This window comes from Uloborus diversus, chromosome 8, assembly GCF_026930045.1.
Source record: "Uloborus diversus isolate 005 chromosome 8, Udiv.v.3.1, whole genome shotgun sequence".
In the NCBI taxonomy this organism is placed as follows: Eukaryota; Metazoa; Arthropoda; class Arachnida; order Araneae; family Uloboridae; genus Uloborus; species Uloborus diversus.
The window spans coordinates 156135544-156146330 of NC_072738.1; the positions used below are offsets into that span (position 1 = coordinate 156135544).

General features: G+C 36.2%; 2 non-coding genes across 2 annotated transcripts; one reads left to right on the forward strand and one right to left on the reverse strand.

The window, feature by feature from the left end:
• Positions 1-4753: 4753 nt before the first annotated feature.
• LOC129228850 (U4atac minor spliceosomal RNA) lies at positions 4754-4882 on the forward strand. The gene has a single exon (XR_008581028.1). It is a non-coding gene; the product is annotated as a U4atac minor spliceosomal RNA (small nuclear RNA).
• A 2318-nt stretch (positions 4883-7200) lies between these two features.
• On the reverse strand, positions 7201-7317 carry LOC129228819 (U5 spliceosomal RNA). The gene has a single exon (XR_008581002.1). It is a non-coding gene; the product is annotated as a U5 spliceosomal RNA (small nuclear RNA).
• Between the last annotated feature and the right edge of the window lie 3470 nt (positions 7318-10787).

Here is a 10787-nt window from a genome sequence, read left to right on the forward strand (position 1 = left end):
AACAATCGTTGGCTGTAATCACCTGTCGCAACGGAGGAAAAATCGGCGAATTTCAATTCTTCTTTTTTTTGACTTACAGATCTAATATGCGCAGCGCCATCTATTGAAACATTTTTGATCTAAAATTTGGGGAAAGTGTCACCCACCAGCTTTTTTCAGAAAATGTCTTTTATACGGTTCGAAATTCAGTTTTTTTTTTTTTTTTTTTTCGAATTTTTTGAAAAGGTGGAGCAGTACGGAAAAAAATAAGAAGTAATTTTTTTTCATCCCTTTTTCATTTTTCCTTTTTTTTGCTACCGCTAAAAAATAAAAAGAAAATCTTTCAAATAAAACTGCTTGTAGCGTGGCACGGTGTGTTGAGTGTGGTTTTACCGATAAGGCTCTGTTTTTTTTTTTTTTTTTATAATCCAGAGCAGTAGCCGAGGCATTCATCAGGTATTTATTGGTTTGAAATGGAAACTTTGAAGAATTTCGTAACAATGGCAGCTTAAAAGTCTAACTTGCAAATTCGGAAGTCTTTTATCTACCGAAATTGAACTAACGAGCCCAGCGCTTTACCGACAGGACTACCCTAGACCGTGACCACAACATACCAGTAAGTAAAACTTTTTTTTTCATATTTGGAGAAGTGAGCAGAAAATGCTATTTTAAGTTTAAAGTAAGACTTATTTCATAAGACAAATGTTTCACATAAAATTATTAGAAACTGTCTGCAATCAATTGTCGTTACAAAAAAGTACATTAATAGAAAGAATAAGTTTTAATTGAAACAATAACTACAAATAATTATGATTGGCAAAAAATTGCCTAATGTAAACACTTTTTTCTGTTACAATCAAAGTTGGTGTACCCAGGCGTACTTCTCCTACGTATTACGTCATCAGTAGCGATGCATCACCATATCGCTCCCTGCCACTAATTTTTACGTTCTCTACTTATCAACTAATATAATTAGTCCACACTATCAGAAACTCTTTCTTTCATTCCTAGAAATGTTAGTGGCTGCAATGCTACGGGGATATTTTTGCTAACAGACGGACATACAGTGGGTGGTCAAATTATTACGGACACTGTTTAAATTCTCGTATTTTCAAGTTTACTCTTTTTTTTTTTTTTTTTTAAGAAATAAACCCCGAACCACATTTTTTTTTTTTTTTTAACTTTAGATAGCAGCTGGTATCATTATTATTGGTTTTTACAAGTGGCAACAATACTAGACTACGTCAGCTTACAAATATTTGAGGTTATTCCAGTTTTAGTCTCTAGTGAGGAAAAACTGCTGTGTAGCCGTGAGGTTATATAAAGTATTCTAGAAATACTTCTTCGAAAGGTTTGGTGTCTGCTATAATTAATACGTAAATAGCACTTATTAATAAAGCAATGTTTGCTAAATTTTGCGATTAAATTTCAATGTTTCATTTCTATTATTGTTTGATATTGTCAAAACTGTTTTTTTAAGAATGGGCAAGGCTTTAGACACGTCCCTTAGAAAGTGTAGGGAAATAAAAGCATTACTACTCCCCTCCTTACATTTCTCGAAAGATATTGCAAATTTAACAGGTGTTTCTAAGTCAGTAGTTGCACGCATCAAAAGCTTAAAATGGACCAAAACAAGTGACTAAAAGCAGATCGCATAGACAAATGCAACAGAAAATGCATTACTGTTCTTTGTACCGGCCGTAGAATCAGGGATATGTGCTTTTTCGGACGTCGCCTGGGATGCAAAAAGAACCTTTTTTCGACCAAAATGCTAAAAGTGGAGTCGTCGAAGAAGCATGCCTATAAAACATTAAACTAATCAAAATAATAACATTATTAGTTAATAGCACTACTTACAAATAGTACTTACATAATTCCATCTTCAACAGTCTGTCTTTTTTTTTTTTTTTTTTTTGAACAATCACGATTGCTTATTGTTCTCACTTGACAGACGCGGCTCCGAGCACTGCCTCGTGGAATCCGTTTCTCCTGGTCGGTAGCGTCCATGTCCTACACACACGCACGCTCATACACACACACACGCTCATACACAAGCCTTTACACACATACACAAATGCCTATGTGCATAAACACATGATTAAGTACATACACACAGTTCTACGCACACACACAAGCCTACACATGCACGCACGCGCGCATAAACACACACACACAACTATACATACGTAGCCGCCCAGGAGGAGGGGCAGGTTTGTGGGGACAGGAGCCGTTTCTAGAAACAATTGCCCCCAATGAGTAGTGTCCTGTCGCAACTCGTGATTGCGAAAAACAATTTGAATTCAAAATTTCAGAATTCAAGTTAATTTTCTTTTTTTTTTTTTTTTTTTTGGTTCTGTTCGATATTTCTTCTTAGCGCGTAATAATTCAAAGAATTGACTGGGTTCGTTTACTGGGCCATTGCTATTTTTAATTTTTTGCTAATTTTCAAAATTAAAATCATTTCTAATGAACTTAAAGTTTTTTCAAAGCACTCTTCCAACTCAAACCTCATGTCGTGTGTGAGTTGTCTGAGATGTTTTCAACTATTTAATAACTAATTTTATAAACTCATGCATTCAGAGCTGAGGGTAACGTGACTATCCTGTCTATCTAAAGAAATATGAGTTTTGATGAAAATTTAAGGAAATATAAGCTATGGCGCAAGCTGCGGCATTAAAAAATGTAGCGGGAAAAGATTGACAGGGTTCGATCTCATTTTGGGGGGGGGGGCACCCCTGCTTAACTGATACCATTTTAAGAAGGAAGTGTAACGCTAACCATTAAAACCTGACCCCCCTTACAAAAATTTCTGGATCCGCCCCTGTCACAGAGAGCTGCTTCGGTAGTTTCGGAGTTTACCCCGAAACACATATAAGAAGTAGCTTTTTTTTATACGGATCAATTTTTTAACGGATCTTGAGCCCATTTGAAGGTTTCAATCAATTATTTAATCGTCATATTTTATCTTTTTTTTTCTTCTTTTTTTTTTTTTTTTTTTTTTTTTTTTTTTTTTTTTTGCCTTCTTTTTTTACGTTACGGGAAAGGGAAATTTAGCGGGGAAGCAATAATCAAAACATGATTTATTAACATTATTATTTTTTCGTCTGCATTTCTGGCACTAGATGGCGAAACTAATCAGATTCATTTATTGTGTTGGAGGACTGTGCCACAAAGATTTCGGATGATATAAGGATGATGTAACCAACTAAACAAATTATTCCTGTTAGTCAAAAAAAGATACATCAACAGGTACCATGAGCGAATTAAGCAATATAAGCTGTTTCTTACATAAAACTCAGGCAGAGCAATGATTTTCGTATTCATGCAAAAGGTTCAAATCCTCTATTTGCGCATGCGCTCCATAAAGGATTAGCCAATGGAGGGTCTGCAATAAATCTCTCTCTAGTGTAATGTCAGATCCCACACCATGCAGCATATTTGATCACAGCATGTCGGGAGGGAACTCACTCAGAGTCGTCGGGTTGTATGATTTTGTCACCTACCGCTTTCTTGGCGCAACTGCTGATCGATAATTTACTTTTATTGCGTTTTATTTGGATTGCAGTAAACCCTGTCACGCTACTGGGATTACATAAACTCATCGGGAATCGGATATGTACGAAATAATTTTATCCAACTTCAAAGCAGTTGCAGATGTTAGCTTTTCTTTCCATTTTATATGTAAAAAATAAAATAAATTCCAACCAAGGTTTTTTTTTTTTTTTGTCTAAAACGATCTTCCCTAAAATACGAAATCATACAAGAGTGGAAACAGCGGGAGAGTTAGATGCGGAACTAATTATCTTTTATGCATTTATCAATTCCATATTTGTAAATAAATACAATTTGTAATTTCTGGACGAAATATGCTATTAAATAATAATAATTATTTTTTTTTAACTTTTTTAATCGAAGTGATTAAGTTGTTTATGAATCAAACAATTCATGGAAAGGAAGACCTGCTAAACTCTTGTTTTCGTGAGACTTTAATTTTTACTGGCCTGTCGTTATCGTAAAAAATTAAACTCCCCAAGACACCGATATCTTCTTCTTCGTGAAATTACCGCTCGCGAGAATAGGAGCTTTTACAGCGCTCAAAACACCGCCCTTCGATCATAATATAATCATCAACTGAGCTGAGCCAATAGGAATCAAGGAGAGTCATTCATCCAACACACCAATTACATTACGTTCCGCCGGCTCAGTAGAGGAAAGAAACTCTCTGCTGTTACCGACCGCAAGATTCTATGAAGGCGTGCGCTCAATTCAGTGAAGGAATAATTCTGCTTAGAAGAGTTCATTAAAGGATGCATCAGCATTCTGCTGCCATCTCTTGATAGGAAAAGATAATATTTCTTTACAGGGATTCCGCTAGAATCTCATTAAAATAGCAAATAGATAATTCTTTCAAAAAGTTGCTAGTATAATGAGTGAAGTTGGAAACTAATTTAGTATTCATTTGAAATTTAAGTTTCTTTCACAATTTCGCAAGATTTCTAAAGCTAAAGCTAAAATTGATGAATTGCTTTAAACACGACTAGCCACGCTTATTTTCTCGCTATGTCCTATATGAATAAATGAATGTTTTGCTGATTTTAAGCTCCTAAATATGAGATGTTTTTGAAAACACGAGGGAATATTATCTGAATGTGTGTTTTTTATATTCAGAAAAGGTTATTTTAAAGCTCTTTAAGTCAAAATTAAAATTTACGTATCTCCCAGTTTTTTTACAAGGACACGGTGCATGGCCCCGGTATTGAAATTTCATACTGTACCCGTCCTTGTCTGGGGCTGATGCTGTTCGATGAACGTCATGTGAGAACAGCGTGCTGACACCCATTGACACATAAAGATCCGCACCGCTTGACTTAGCTAGTTAGGTTTGGGTGCAATTTTTGGAACCCGTGAAGGGTTGTATAATAAAATGATTTACACATCAAGCTCAATGGTAAGGCTGTAACTAAAGCAGGCTAATTATAAACTCTATTGCATTACTAATTATTTAGCGTCTGAGGTGTATTTGATTGTGCGAATGTTTTAATAATTTACTGCGAATGTATGCCTACAACACTTGATAATTATTTTTTTAAAAAAGTAATGATTCCTCTTCTTTATCATATTATGACAAACCAAGTTTTCACTGTTATTTTTTTTATTTTATTTTTTTTAATAGCACAATTCCTCGGAAAAGTTTTTGAATATGATTAGGTCCGTCATTTCAGTTTCCCAGGGGAAGAGGGAATATTAACTTTGAATACGAAAAGTTATTGTATTAAAAGGTGTTATTTAATGCACTTAAGTTTCATTTAAAAGCAACCTTTTTTTTTTTATTCAAAAGACAATTTTCTGTTATCTATTATTCTATTAAAATGGTTATTGAAATTGTTTGCAAAGAGGTTGTGTGAGTACGAGAGGTGAGTACAAGAAAATGGAACACAACGCAAAATTAAACACCCCGCCTCCCCTTTGTTTTAAAGTAGATTTCCAATCCTGATACAGTAGTTTATGTATACGTCAAAAAACTGTTCTAATGACCAACATGAAGGCAAATTCTGGATGCACTGGTGGTTTCTGGAAATACGTAAACGATAAGAATTGTTTTTTTTTTTTTTTTTTGAAATCAGATCTGTGTTATTGTAACAGTTTCATCAGTTAGATATCAATTCGAGCTGATCAAATTTGACAAATTTTACTCCTTAATTACTATTATTGAATTTTTCATCGGCAGTTCGAAACGGAGTTTTTCTACAGATGCCAAAAATTAGGTCAGTTCGCAATTTAGCTATTCCCAACATTGCATGGCAATATCAAATATTGACCAGTGATTCTATTTTCTAAAGTGTTTTTTTTTTTTTTTTTTTTTTTTTTTTTGCAGTATCAAAATCCGGTCAATCGTTATTTAAAGACATAGCTGGTATTTTTTGAAAAATCTTAATTCGTAGCAGAATTTTCCCCGGGGGAGGGGTTAAAATGATGCGTTTCATAACAAATACAACAGTCGTAAGAAATACGAGTAACTTACGTTAGTAAAATCTAGAATGTATTCCCTTCCTCTTTTCAAAACCAAACTGATAAATTTAGGTGGAAGGGGGGGGGGGGGGTTATAATTATCGAGATATTTTGAAAGTTGTTTTAGTATTAGATTGTTTCAAAGTTTTCCGACAATTTTTAAACAACGTGTTTTCCACGTGGCGTCAGGTTAGAGTTAGTTCATTCTTAGTGTACGTTCGAATTTGTTCGTTCCAAATAAGTTCCTTTTGTAACACATATGAACAAAAAGAAAAGGATTAAAATGGGCCAAGACAAAGTGGAAGGAATGAAGCCCTGGAACTGGGCGATCTGTTTTTTTTTTTTTTTTTTGCATGATTTTTTAAATTTTTTTAATGTGTGATATTGTTTGCTTTAATTTTGTTTTTTTTTTTAGAAAAGAAAACCGGATTACGGAGGGGGGAACTAAAATTCTAAAAACGTTCTGACAAGCAGAACTGAAAATGTTTAAAATATTTGGTGTGTGTATGTGCAAACGTATGTGTGTGTGGTTTTTTTTTTTTTTTTTTTGAGGCAAATAAAGAAGATCGGCAAAAATTGCGAGAATATACTGGATTACAGAATAATCTTACTTTCTGTTAAAAAGGGGGGGGGGGGATAATCGATGGCATGATTACTTTCGGGATTTCACGATAAATTTGCGTTAGGACAAGTTCCAGGGAATTTTGAAAAAATATTTAATTTTAAATTATTTTATCATTTGTATGATAAATTCTTTTTGTTTATTATTAAGCAAAAAATTGGAACATTAGTTAGCACAAAGGCATTATTAACTAAATGATTACTAATGTGCACAATATCTCTATGGATGGAAATTTTTTAGAGTTATAAAGAAGAGAATCGTAATTTTCGGACGTGTTTTCGTAGCGTCACATTCAAGGCTGTAGTTTGTAGAAACTACGATTTTTTCGTAGTTGCTTAAGTTGAAACAGCACGTTTAAATACTACTAAGTTAAATTAATTTGCACATTAAAAGTGGAAAATACAGAATGGTTATTTGTATATACTAACAAAGCGATTATTTGACTAGTACGGTGTGGGAACTTCTGCTCTTCGGTGATGCTAAAGGGATGCAGAAAATTCACGAAACCAATTCGCCTGAGCTGAATCTAGAGTCGACAATAGATGTGTAGTGATACATATGCAAGATCGTCTTAATTTTTTCCTTTTATATCCCTCCTCTCGGAGGGTCCAAAAATTAGTTAAAGCTCATTTAAGTTGTTCCCCTCCACGGTAATCTTTAGTAAAAGGCGAAAGATTAGCACGAGGTTTGAAGGGAAACCAGAGCATGATCGACGAACGATCTTTTTAACAAATATAATACTTCTTGTTTCAAAATAAAGTGGTGGTTATTGAAATTCTGAAAAATTACGCTTTAATCTTTCTATTTGCAATTTCAAGTGAATGTTACAGTTTCTCTTTTATTAAAACGACGTCAGGTTTTCATTTGCCAGTTCGAGTACTGTCATTTTTCTTAAAGTTTTAAGTGCTTTCTCGAATATTCGCGTAGCATTTCAGCACTTTAAAATTGACTCGAGAGTGCTGTTTTTTCCCCGAATTTAACGTTTTTCCGCGTTTAAAGTATTTTTGCGCTGGACCCGAATTTCTGCGATGCTGTTAGAGTTACTTCTTCTCGCATATTGGGTTTCTCTATCCGTCGCACTTCCGCTTTTCACGTTTTACACAAAATAATGCCAACTAGATTTTCACCATTTTTCTGTGACAAATTACTCATTATGTTTCTTTTGGAACCGGAAACGTGATTTTCACAATTTTTCATACCTCCTTTTCTTTTAGCAAACTAATAAATGAAAACTTTATCGCTTATTGTTTCAGGAAATATGTGATTTCATTCACATTGCGTAGATGTTCAGATCAAGAACTGAATATCGATTTCTACTTTGAAGAATTCAGATCTTGATGCAAATCTTATCACCTATCTGCAGATTCAGAAATATCAGTATTTGTAGAGTCATCACACAGTGAAAGTGAAGACTCGGAAGTCGAATTCAGAACTGCTCGATTCAACAGCATATAATAATGTTCAACAACGAGGTTCAACCAATGTAATAGCCGAGACAGCTTCTCTCGAATAACACTATTGCCACAAACTATTATCCTCTGTTACAAGCTCCTAGAGATAAAGACCTCTCGGCGAGAAATGCGGTTGACGGATATTTTCTCTAGACACACGCTTTGGGAGCAAAACCAATCAGCGAAAATTGCGATTGAAGAAAACAAAAGGTATCAAAACATGACACTTTCTTCGAATACATCAGCAAGAAATACGATTGAAGAAAACAAAAGGTATCAGAGTGACACTTGCTATGAGTAGGTCAGCGAGAAAAACGATTGCAGAAAACAAAGGGTATCAAGGAGTGACACTTGCTACGAGTAGATTTAATTGTTATTTTTTTCGAATAATTTCGGTACTCATTGACAGAACGCCTTGATGTTAGTTTTTCCCATGCGAAAATCGACACTGTAATTTGCCGTCTGTGTACTTCGCGGCCAGTAATTGCCACCGAAAGAAGGGGACGAAACCTCGTAACACTCTTGGTCTTCTCCGACACCCTGAGCGATAATACGCAGTGTGCTTATATAACACGAAGCTAATACAAAGGTAAAAAATACTGGTAGTAATGTGAAACTTGCATCTCTTCAGAAAAAAAATGTATTTTTGGGCTGTATAGTAAGTGGGCACAAAATACTCGCAGATACGGTTTATGTACGCTTCTTATTTATTTTATTTATTTATATACTTATGTGTTCCGTTTTGCACGCATTTATCATGCAAATTTTATTTTCAAATGACTTTTTTTTTAATTACCTTTTTTTTCATGTCTCTAAACAAGTATTTGTATCGAAGTTTCTTTTTTCTTTGTTTCTCATTTACTGCATTTTTTTTTCGGTCGGCAATCACATTTACTTCGAAAGGACTTTATATATATCTGAGACTAGAGGCTATCGAGAGGACTTTATCTGAGACTAGAGGCTGTCGAGAGTACTTTATCTGAGATTAGAAAAATAAAAATGTAGCAGGTAAAAAATTTATCGAAGTTTTTAGCTAATTTTTAAGTAATCTATTTTGTCATCGAGTGTATGAAATGAATTTTTGTCTGCTAAATGAGTTGTAAAGTATTGTTTACTGAGTGAATCTACTTCCAACCAAATTATTTTATAATACTCAATAAAAATTTGGTCGACCCCAGTATAACGCTTTCCCGCCTCCCACAAAAAACGTTAAAATCGGGCATTGATTCCAAAACTTGACTGGACTGGAATCTCTTTACACCTCAGAGGTGCATGAAACCGCAATTGTGTCCTCCACTCTGTCCGTTTCAGTGAAGCTACTCTTGTCTAATTCCAGCTGGGTCAACCAACTGATATTGGTTTGTTGTTTCTAAAATGGGATAGTTCAGAATATTACTTATTTTATTAAGCGAAACATTTTTTTTTTTTTTTCAATTTTTCAAAGTAATTTTGTTTAATGACTATTAATTTTTACCTCCTGTTGTTTTAATTTCCAAGTTTCGCTGCAATAAGAAGCACATATTTAATCATTGAATAGAGGGTACCCACCTAGAGAGGAGGGGTTCATAGCGCAGACTGCGCCAATGAAATTTTTAGGAGGGGGGTGTTTTGACGAGTATTTTTCTCATTTTTAAGGGGACTCTTGTATTTGAGGGGGTAGGGACAAGGGGAGAGCGACTGACCTTGCCAGACGTGTACTTTCTCCCTGCTCCGTTTCGCAATGTCGAAGCACAACCCGCGGAGGAGGATGAACGCTCCCGGGGATAACAGCGTAGAGACCCTTTTCAGGGCCGGCGGGGTTTCCCCCGTCATCGAAACCGTCCCCCGGACCAGCGCTCCTGTTTCTCCCGCTACTCATTCATCGCCTGCTCCAGGTGTATCTCCACAATTCGTGTATCGCTCAACGGACCCGCGCTTCCAGGCTCTCCTAGACAAATTTAGCTATGACTACCGACAGATCAAGACAAGGCTCGTAGCTGCAACCGACCAGCCCACTCTCGAAGGTATCCGGTCCTACTTAGAAGAGTTCCGCAAGAATATGCCCCGCTCCTCTCGTATCCAAAATGAAGGTGGTATTGCGAGACAATCAAAGCGACTTCTGAAGAAAACTAGAGCCAAACTCCGAAAACTATCTTATCTTGACGACTCTGAATCTTCTGAGAGCTCCGACGGCGACACAGATTCTCTGATCCAGTCTCCCAGCAAGAAGATCAAGAAATCCTCCCCATGCAATGAGCTTCCTCGTGCGAAGAGAGCCTACCTCCCCAGCAAGTTTGAAGACCCAACTCCTCAGCCGACGAGTACTATTCCTAGTACGAAAACTGCACCCACCAAGAATAGCAAGACCAACTCAAGGCTCCCTCCGATTACGATTGCTGACGTTGCTGAGCCAGTCAAAATCCTCGACACCCTTGCTAAGATGTGTGCTGGTACAATTCAAGGGAAAAATCACCGGAGATGATCTCCAAATTTTCCCATCACTCATGGACGACTTTGACCTCATCGAAGGATACATTCAAGACAAGCAACTCCAATACCACAGCCGCACTCTCCCCTCCAAGAGGCCCCTCAAGGTCGTGATCCGTGGACTCCCGCTATCCCACCGACGAGCTCATGAATGATCTGAAAGGACTCGGCTTTGACGTTACGAAGGTGCTTCAAATGCAAGTCGGACCGGAGAAAAAGCCCCTACCTCTCTTCATAGCGGTCATCAACAAGAGGGACAA